General features: G+C 33.1%; 1 long non-coding RNA gene across 2 annotated transcripts; it reads left to right on the top strand.

Moving 5' to 3' along the window:
* Positions 1-2,662: 2,662 nt before the first annotated feature.
* LOC122143570 lies at positions 2,663-3,805 on the top strand. 2 transcript variants are annotated; one of them, XR_006159227.1, is made up of 3 exons: positions 2,705-2,905; positions 3,140-3,268; positions 3,787-3,805. It is a non-coding gene; the product is annotated as an uncharacterized LOC122143570 (long non-coding RNA). The 2 variants fall into 2 exon arrangements; XR_006159226.1 differs by lacking the exon at positions 3,787-3,805 and having other exon boundaries at positions 2,663-2,905; positions 3,140-3,324.
* Positions 3,806-8,307: the final 4,502 nt, after the last annotated feature.

Raw genomic sequence — 8,307 nt, 5'->3', positions numbered from 1 at the left:
AAATTTCTTAATTTGATTCTGCCATTTAATACATGACATTACCATTCAAAAGTTTGGGTTTACTATGATTTTGTTTGTTTGTTTAAAAAATGTATACTTTTGTTCTTCAAGGATACATTAATTTAATAAAAATGACAGTAGACACATTTATAAATAAATAAATGAATATATATATATATTATATATTATATATATATAATATATATATAGTATATTATATATATATTTTCTGCCTTTTATTCAAATAGGCCAGTTTTCGTATTATATTATATTATATTATTAGGGCTGTCAAATTGTTTATATAGTTTATTTATGTGTAAAGTGTATGTTTTTTTTGTATATATAAATACACACACATAAATTATATATTTAGAAAATATTTACATGTATATACATTTATATATTTATATTCTTATATTTTATATTATATATAAAAATATATTTAATATATAAACATAACATATTCTTCTTAAATATATACATGCATGTGTGTGTATTTATATATACACATAATAAATATACACTGTACACACACATATATTCTGTAAACAAAACTTTTATTTTGGATGTGATTAATTGTGATTAATCATTTGACAGCCCTAATTTTTCACACATATATTATGTAAACAAAACTTTTATTTTGGATGTGATTAATTGTGATTAATCATTTGACTATATATATCAAATAAATGCTGTTCTTCTGAACTTTTATTCATCAAGGAATCCTGTCGCTGTATAATGGTAGTACAAGCAAGTCCTGCAGATTTGCCTTATACAGCATTAGGAAGATCAGACCCTTCCTGTCAGAGCAAGCCGCACAACTTCTTGTCCAAGCTCTTGTTCTCTCCAGACTGGACTATTGTAAATTGTTAATTGTTAATAAATTGTTACAAAATGATGAACAAATATAGTTTAGGCACAGGTTTGTGCAACGCTGTAAATACATTTACCTTTTTCAAAAATATTCCACTAAACCTGCTGAAATACAAGGAGCATGAACTGAAATTCTCAGTTCCACCTGGTTCCATGTGCATGTCCGGGAAACTCATGAATATTCATGTATGCTCCGCCCACATAAACCGAAAATCTCCACCTACTTAGAAATACCCTAGAACCCTCGACACCTTACAGTCGTGGCCAAAAGTTTTGAGAATTACATAAATATTAGTTTTCCAAAAAGTTTGCTGCTAAACTGCTTTTAGATCTTTGTTTCAGTTGTGTCTGTGATGTACTGAAATATAATTACAAGCACTTCATATGTTTCAAAGGCTTTTATCGACAATTACATGACATTTATGCAAAGAGTCAGTATTTGCAGGCACTTCTTTTTCAGGACCTCTGCAATTCGACTGGGCATGCTCTCAATCAACTTCTGGGCCAAATCCTGACTGATAGCAACACATTCTTTCATAATAACTTCTTGGAGTTTGTCAGAATTAGTGGGGGGTTTTTTGTCCACCCGCCTCTTGAGGATTGACCACAAGTTCTCAATGGGATTAAGATCTGGGGAGTTTCCAGGCCATGGACCCAAAATTTCAACATTCTGGTCCCCGAGCCACTTAGTTATCACTTTTGCCTTATGGCACGGTGCTCCATCGTGCTGGAAAATGCATTGTTCTTCACCAAACTGTTGTTGGATTGTTGGAAGAAGTTGCTGTTGGAGGGTGTTTTGGTAACATTCTTTATTCATGGCTGTGTTTTTGGGGCAGAATTGTGAGTGAGCCCACTCCCTTGGATGAGAAGCAACCCACACATGAATGGTGTCAGGATGCTTTACTGTTGGCATGACACAGGACTGATGGTAGCGCTCACCTTTTCTTCTCCGGACAAGCCTTTTTCCAGATGCCCCAAACAATCGGAAAGGGGCTTCATCTGAGAATATGACTTTGCCCCAGTCCTCAGCAGTCCATTCACTATACTTTCTGCAGAAGATCAATCTGTCCCTGATGTTTTTTTGGGGGGGAAATGGCTTCTTTGCTGCCCTTCTTGACACCAGGCCATCTTCCAAAAGTCTTCGCCTCACTGAGCATGCAGATGCGCTCACACCTGCCTGCTGCCATTCCTGAGCAAGCTCTGCACTGGTGGCACTCCGATCCCGCAGCTGAATCCTCTTTAGGAGACAATCCTGGCGCTTGCTGGACTTTCTTGGACGCCCTGAAGCCTTCTTTACAAGAATTGAACCTCTTTCCTTGAAGTTCTTGATGAACCTATAAATTGTTGATTTAGGTGCAATCTTAGTAGCCACAATATCCTTGCCTGTGAAGCCATTTTTATGCAACGCAATGATGGCTGCACTCGTTTCTTTGCAGGTCACCATGGTTAACAATGGAAGAACAATGATTTCAAGCATCACCCTCCTTTTAAAATGTCAAGTCTGCCATTCTAACCCAATCAGCCTGACATAATGATCTCCGGCCTTGTGCTCATCAACATTCTCACCTGAGTTAACAAGATGATTACTGAAATGGTCTCAGCCTGGTCCTTTAATGACAGCAATGAAATGCAGTGGAAAGGTTTTTTTTGGGATTAAGTTAATTTTCATGGCAAAGAAGGACTTTGCAATTCATCTGATCACTCTTCATAACATTCTGGAGTATATGCAAATTGTTATTATAAAAACTTAAGCAGCAACTTTTCCAATTTCCAATATTTATGTAATTCTCAAAACTTTTGGCCACGACTGTACATCAGCCTCAGCTACAGGTGATATCATAGTGATATTTGTATACTGAATTGTGATTGGTTCGTCTCGTAACTCTTTCCAAGCATTGACACTTCCTTCAGGTGTCACAAAGCTCAAGACAACCCAATATATATATTTACTTCCTCTTTTGACAGACACTCTCTTCTGTGTTTGTCTGTATATCGGACACCAAATTACAGATTTATTTTCTCTTTAAATCAGGTGAGGAACTATATTAAGTACTTTGTTTCTAAAAATATCATTTGAATATATTTTTATTAGACTAAAATAGTCAAAATTTCAACTTTATATTTTATTACAAGATAATGATTACCTTTTACTTGTTTAGCTTTTGCTTCTCACAAACGTGTGATCTGATACAGTAGTTTTATTGAAGAATTTTGTTAAATTCTTGTTTGTAAAAGTGAATAAACTTTATACAATTATTCTCTTTAGGTCAAAAATGGCAAACATAAAGGGCCCATTGCTGTTGCGTCTGGGTATCATAATGACGTTGGCAGGTGTCATCTCTCTTGGCGTTATGTTTTTCTGGTTCTCACCTTCAAAAAACTGTCCACAGCAAATGTAAATGCCCTTTCACACCAAAGAGTGTAATGAATAAACCTCAGTTTGAAGGAAAAGTAAATTCACTTCTGTACAGTAGAACACTGGAGAAGAAGGTTCAACACTCTTCAGCAATAAAAAACAACAACAACAAAAACAATGAAGCACAATTGTTAGTCTATCTAAAGTCATTTTTGCTTATTAGTATGGTTGAACTGGATCATCAAAGATCAGCAGCAAAGAAATTAGTTAATAAAATGGGATTAGATACATTTGTTATTTAACATATTTAACTATTGCAGGTTTGCGTCATATTCAGAGTTTGCATTTCACTGTTTTAATTAATTTTGATGAATACTAAATCTGTTATTTATTTATTTATTTTAATTTTTTTGTGAGTCAGATGAATTAATGCACATTCACATTTAGTCTAGAACTACATCATGTTCACACAGTGCACACAACACCTCTGTACTTGTAAGTGTTTAGAAAGAATTATTGGTTCACAAACACGATATTGTTCTTTTTTTTTTCCTCAGCTGATATGTTGCCTACTGGAAAGAGATCATGCAAAATCAAGTGACATCCCATTAGCAGCAATGCTGAAAACAGGTAGTTGGAAGACACTGCTTATTACTTACGGGGATTTAAAAAAAAAAAGGAATTGGTGGATTTTTATCATTATAGGGTGGTTGTGTACAGACACTGACAACACACATTTATGTCCAAACAACATGTGAAAGTGAATTCTGCATAATAGGTCCCCTTCAAAAGTAATGCATAACACTATTGCATTACTCCCTTAAAAAAGTAACTAAATACGTTACTTAGTTACTTTTTATGGAATACACGTGTAACGGTAAATTTTATCCGTGCGACTTTTAAAGTGACAGCGTGCTAATATTCCTGCTGCAACTGTGTGCTTATATTAATCTAATTCTTATAATTAATATTCATTAATATCAAACATCAAACGACACATTCAAAATCATACACTGCTCTTAAGTGAAGGAATTTTGTAGCTTTAATAAGAAACAAAAAAGTTTAATTCTTACAGTGAAGACTACACTTTTTTTTTACATTTGATAATTTCTGTAGTAGGCTGTAAACTGCTTGAGAATTGCATAAAAAAAACACTAAAGCACAGTTTGTTTCATTTGTGTCTTTTTATTATATTGCATTTGTCCTTTGTTTTTTTATTATTGACAGTTTAATTATTTGTTATAATTTTGAGGACTTTTTGTTTGTTTGAAATTCCGCTGGTCTCTACAATGTAGATGTCATAGCAACCTTATTTACAGGAAATTTATATTTGATATGTATCTTTAAATAAATCACTCATATAAAGTTTTGGTCATATGGCCCCCTCATAATCATGTTAAATAATCATGATCACAATATTGACCAAAATAATCGTGATTATTGTTTTTGTGTTTTTGCATTCGAATGTGGATTTTTCTTTTAAATTTGATGAATATTCGAAATTCAAATATTTTTTGACAGCCCTACAAGCCATTTCCAACTGTTACACTCAAGAAGAAGCAGGAGCAGCAAGCTTTGCCCCAACACACCCTTATACAGTCCTGCAAAACTTTATTATTGTTTTAATTATTATTTAGGAATGTTTTCATAAAATTTTTAATTGTAACAATAGCAAACTCAAATTAACTGTGGTCAGTTGTTCATTTGCACTTTAACATTCAAAGTCCTACAGTACTAACTGGCACACTTAATGTGGTGTATTGAAAAGTAGCTAAATAAACCAGCAGACAATGCATTTACAGAACAAAATGCTACTTTAACAACAATTATTATACACAGCAGCAAACCACCTGTACATAAAAACAACAACTCTTAATCTAGAACTAGCTAACTGAGGCATAATGATATTGGAATATAATAGCAAGACCTCAAAGGTAGGCTAAGGTAAATAGTGTTAAGCTGTTATCAGTACCAATTTTATGAAACAGAGTTGTTTTATTACAAAAAAAAAAAAAAAATTATACCCAGGAAAGTTAATTTTAAACACAAGACAAAAACTTTAATCTAAAACTAGCTAAGTAAAATGTTATATTATAATATATCAGGATTGCCAACATTGGTTGCCTGGCTGAAGTGAGATACATGAATATTTAACAAACAAACAAAAATTACACACTGCCCTTTACACACTGTTTGTCTATAGTGAATATTTTTAAACACTTAAAATATTTCAAAGCCTATAATATTTTTTAATTCTACAGTTGTGCAGGAAAATTCACTTTAAAGATTCTCTTTTCATTCATTAGGACGAAAAAATTTGCCAGAAATGTGTCTCCTGGTGGAAACAAGGCCTTTTTAGATGAAAATGACATTTAACACCAGTAGATGACAGCAGAGGATCACTCATCGGCTCAAGTTTTCTACTCCCTAGTTTTTGTCACGCCTTGCTTATTGATTTATTATAAAATGACTATAATACCAAATTTTTGTACTTTTAATTGTATTAAAGTATGAAAAAAAAAATAAAATTAGTCATCCATTTGGCAAATGGAAGATGACTCTATATATAATTGTTTTAAGGGTTCTTAGTTTGTTTGTGTTGTGTACATTTTGTGATAAAACTGATTTTATTGCTGCTCATTTTGGCCAGGACACTCATGAGAAAGAGATTTTAAGTGAGAGATTGGTTAAATAAAGGTTAAAAAAAATAATAATAATGGTCTAATAATTAAATAATAATGCATTATGTATTTATTTTTTTAACTGTAGAAGCTGCTAAATATATTCAGCTACTACAGACTTGTCGCTGCTGTATGTTTGTTACTCTGAATTTACTCAGCATCACTTAATGCACAGCTCTATTTTGACTCCGGCTTGTCAGATAGTTCATTCCGTCCATTGCTACAATGTTTAGATATTTCACTGTCAATCATAGCAATGACTCGCGGAACAATTTAGCTGATTCACTCGCGTAATTTTTTACATTCGCGTTTGTCATTCCTGAAACAGAATACGTGGACAAACAAAATTTTCCCCCAAATTATTTCTTGTTATAATGGGAAGATCCGCGAGCGTGTAGAACTCCATAAACTTGTGAAAACAATTAGTTCAGAGAAACACCTTTGATCTGATTCTGATCTGATTCGTGCATGACATATCGCTGTGGAAATAATAGGCTTATATGTATAGATTATTTAATTATTTAATATTGCGTTTTTGTATATAACCATTGACCATTGACACTATATAAAAAAAAAAAAAAAAAAACATTGTACTCTTACTGAATAGATATGTTAAAAGATATGTGACTATACAAAATAAATGCTAGAAGTATAGTAGCATTTGAGTTCACACTCAGTGTAAATGTAGTAATGTAAGCTGTTGATGGCGTTCCATTATAATAATGTTAGATTTAAATGCTACATTGTGTGATGTTTGGGGGAAACCAGTAGATTAGTAATGCCATTTATGTTGTGATGGATGGGAGTATATAAATGTTGTGGATTGTAATAAGAAACACTGTTTTAGGGTCCTATGAAATCCGTTTAATTCAGTTTTATTTTTTTCCATATTCCGTTTTAATTTTTCTGGACTCCTTTTTAATAGTTACATTACATTTTATTAATCAAAAAGCATGTCTAATTAATTAAAATCACAAAACATACATTTTCACATAAGTTTATTAAAAGTTTTACAAATATTACGTGTTTAGGGCCCTATGAAATGTTTTAATTTAAAACCTGGAAGAAATGATGTGTGATTATTCCTTTAAAAAAAAAAAAGTGTGTTTTATTGTAGTAGTAGTAGTAGTAGTAGTAGTAGTAGTAGTAGCAGTAGTAGGCTATGTACATTCTACTGAAAAATAGTAATAGGCACAATCTCTTCAAATTAAACCAGACTTTTATTTTGATTTTATTTTAGGTTGCCATGAATACCTTTACAGTTCTGTGTATGTGATATGGTGCTAGTTGCTCATGAAGTGACTCTCGGAGCAGTTCTGGAGATATTGCGCTTCAGTAGGCTATGTGTGTAGTAAATGAAACCGCTAGTCTGCGCCACATTTATTAACAGAGACAAGCAGAACATGCAGGATTAATATTATGTGGTGTAATGTTTACAGATACTAGTCCATATTGAGATTTGATTTAAGTGTAATGACCTACTTTTTTAATTCATTCAAAATTTCATGACATTCCATGTTAAATTGTGAATACAGTTTTTCTTACAGGATTCCGCGATTCCATCCGCGTTTTCCACATTGTGGAAATCATAAGGCCGTACTGTTTGTTAGAATATATGTTTATTTGTTTGTTGCAGACCACACCCACATACATGAGTGTATGCTGACCCTTCAAAGGACATAAGGTTCAAGACGATACTGCTCTGCATCAGTACTGATGCTCATCTATAATATGAGCACAATCTGAGAACTGGTTAATGGTACTTCACTATAACCTGGCTCCCCCTCTGGATATGCCTGTAACAATAAATCTGTTGAACTCGATTCCTTCTTCCAGTTTTAGAGATTCTCTGTTTCAGTGGTCGGAGCATACATGAATATTCATGATTTTTCCGGACCTGCGAGTAGAACCAGGTGGAACTGGGAATTTCAGTTCACGCTCCTTGCATATCAGCAGGTTTAAAGGTATGGGATATTAAAAAAAAAAAAAGGATAAATATATTACCAGCGTTGCACAAACTACACTTGTTTATCATTTCGTAGCTGTTTATAATGTTTTTATTAGTTTACAGTGCACGTTTTGTGCAGTCGTCCCAGACTAAATGATTGCAGACATTCTTTGTGTAATGTTAGGATAAAGCACAGCAAACTTCAGCTAGTTATATACATTGATTTCAGTTCTTTGTTCTCTTCATTTGTAGCTTGCGATGCTTTAAACGGTGTCTGTTATTAGTTGTTATCATTTGTTGAATACATCACTGCCTGTAACAAATGAAATAAACCTATATAAACGTAGGCCTATCTGTAGACATATTTACTGGTGTGATGATCCATGTCTTAACTTACTCTGTTCAACATTCTCCATGCTGTCTGGGTGTAAACTGATACAATCATACAC

Source organism: Cyprinus carpio, unplaced genomic scaffold (genome assembly GCF_018340385.1).
Source record: "Cyprinus carpio isolate SPL01 unplaced genomic scaffold, ASM1834038v1 S000006452, whole genome shotgun sequence".
Lineage (NCBI taxonomy): Eukaryota > Metazoa > Chordata > Actinopteri > Cypriniformes > Cyprinidae > Cyprinus > Cyprinus carpio.
Note: the sequence above shows the minus strand (reverse complement) of the source record. Positions and strands in the feature narration are given on the sequence as shown.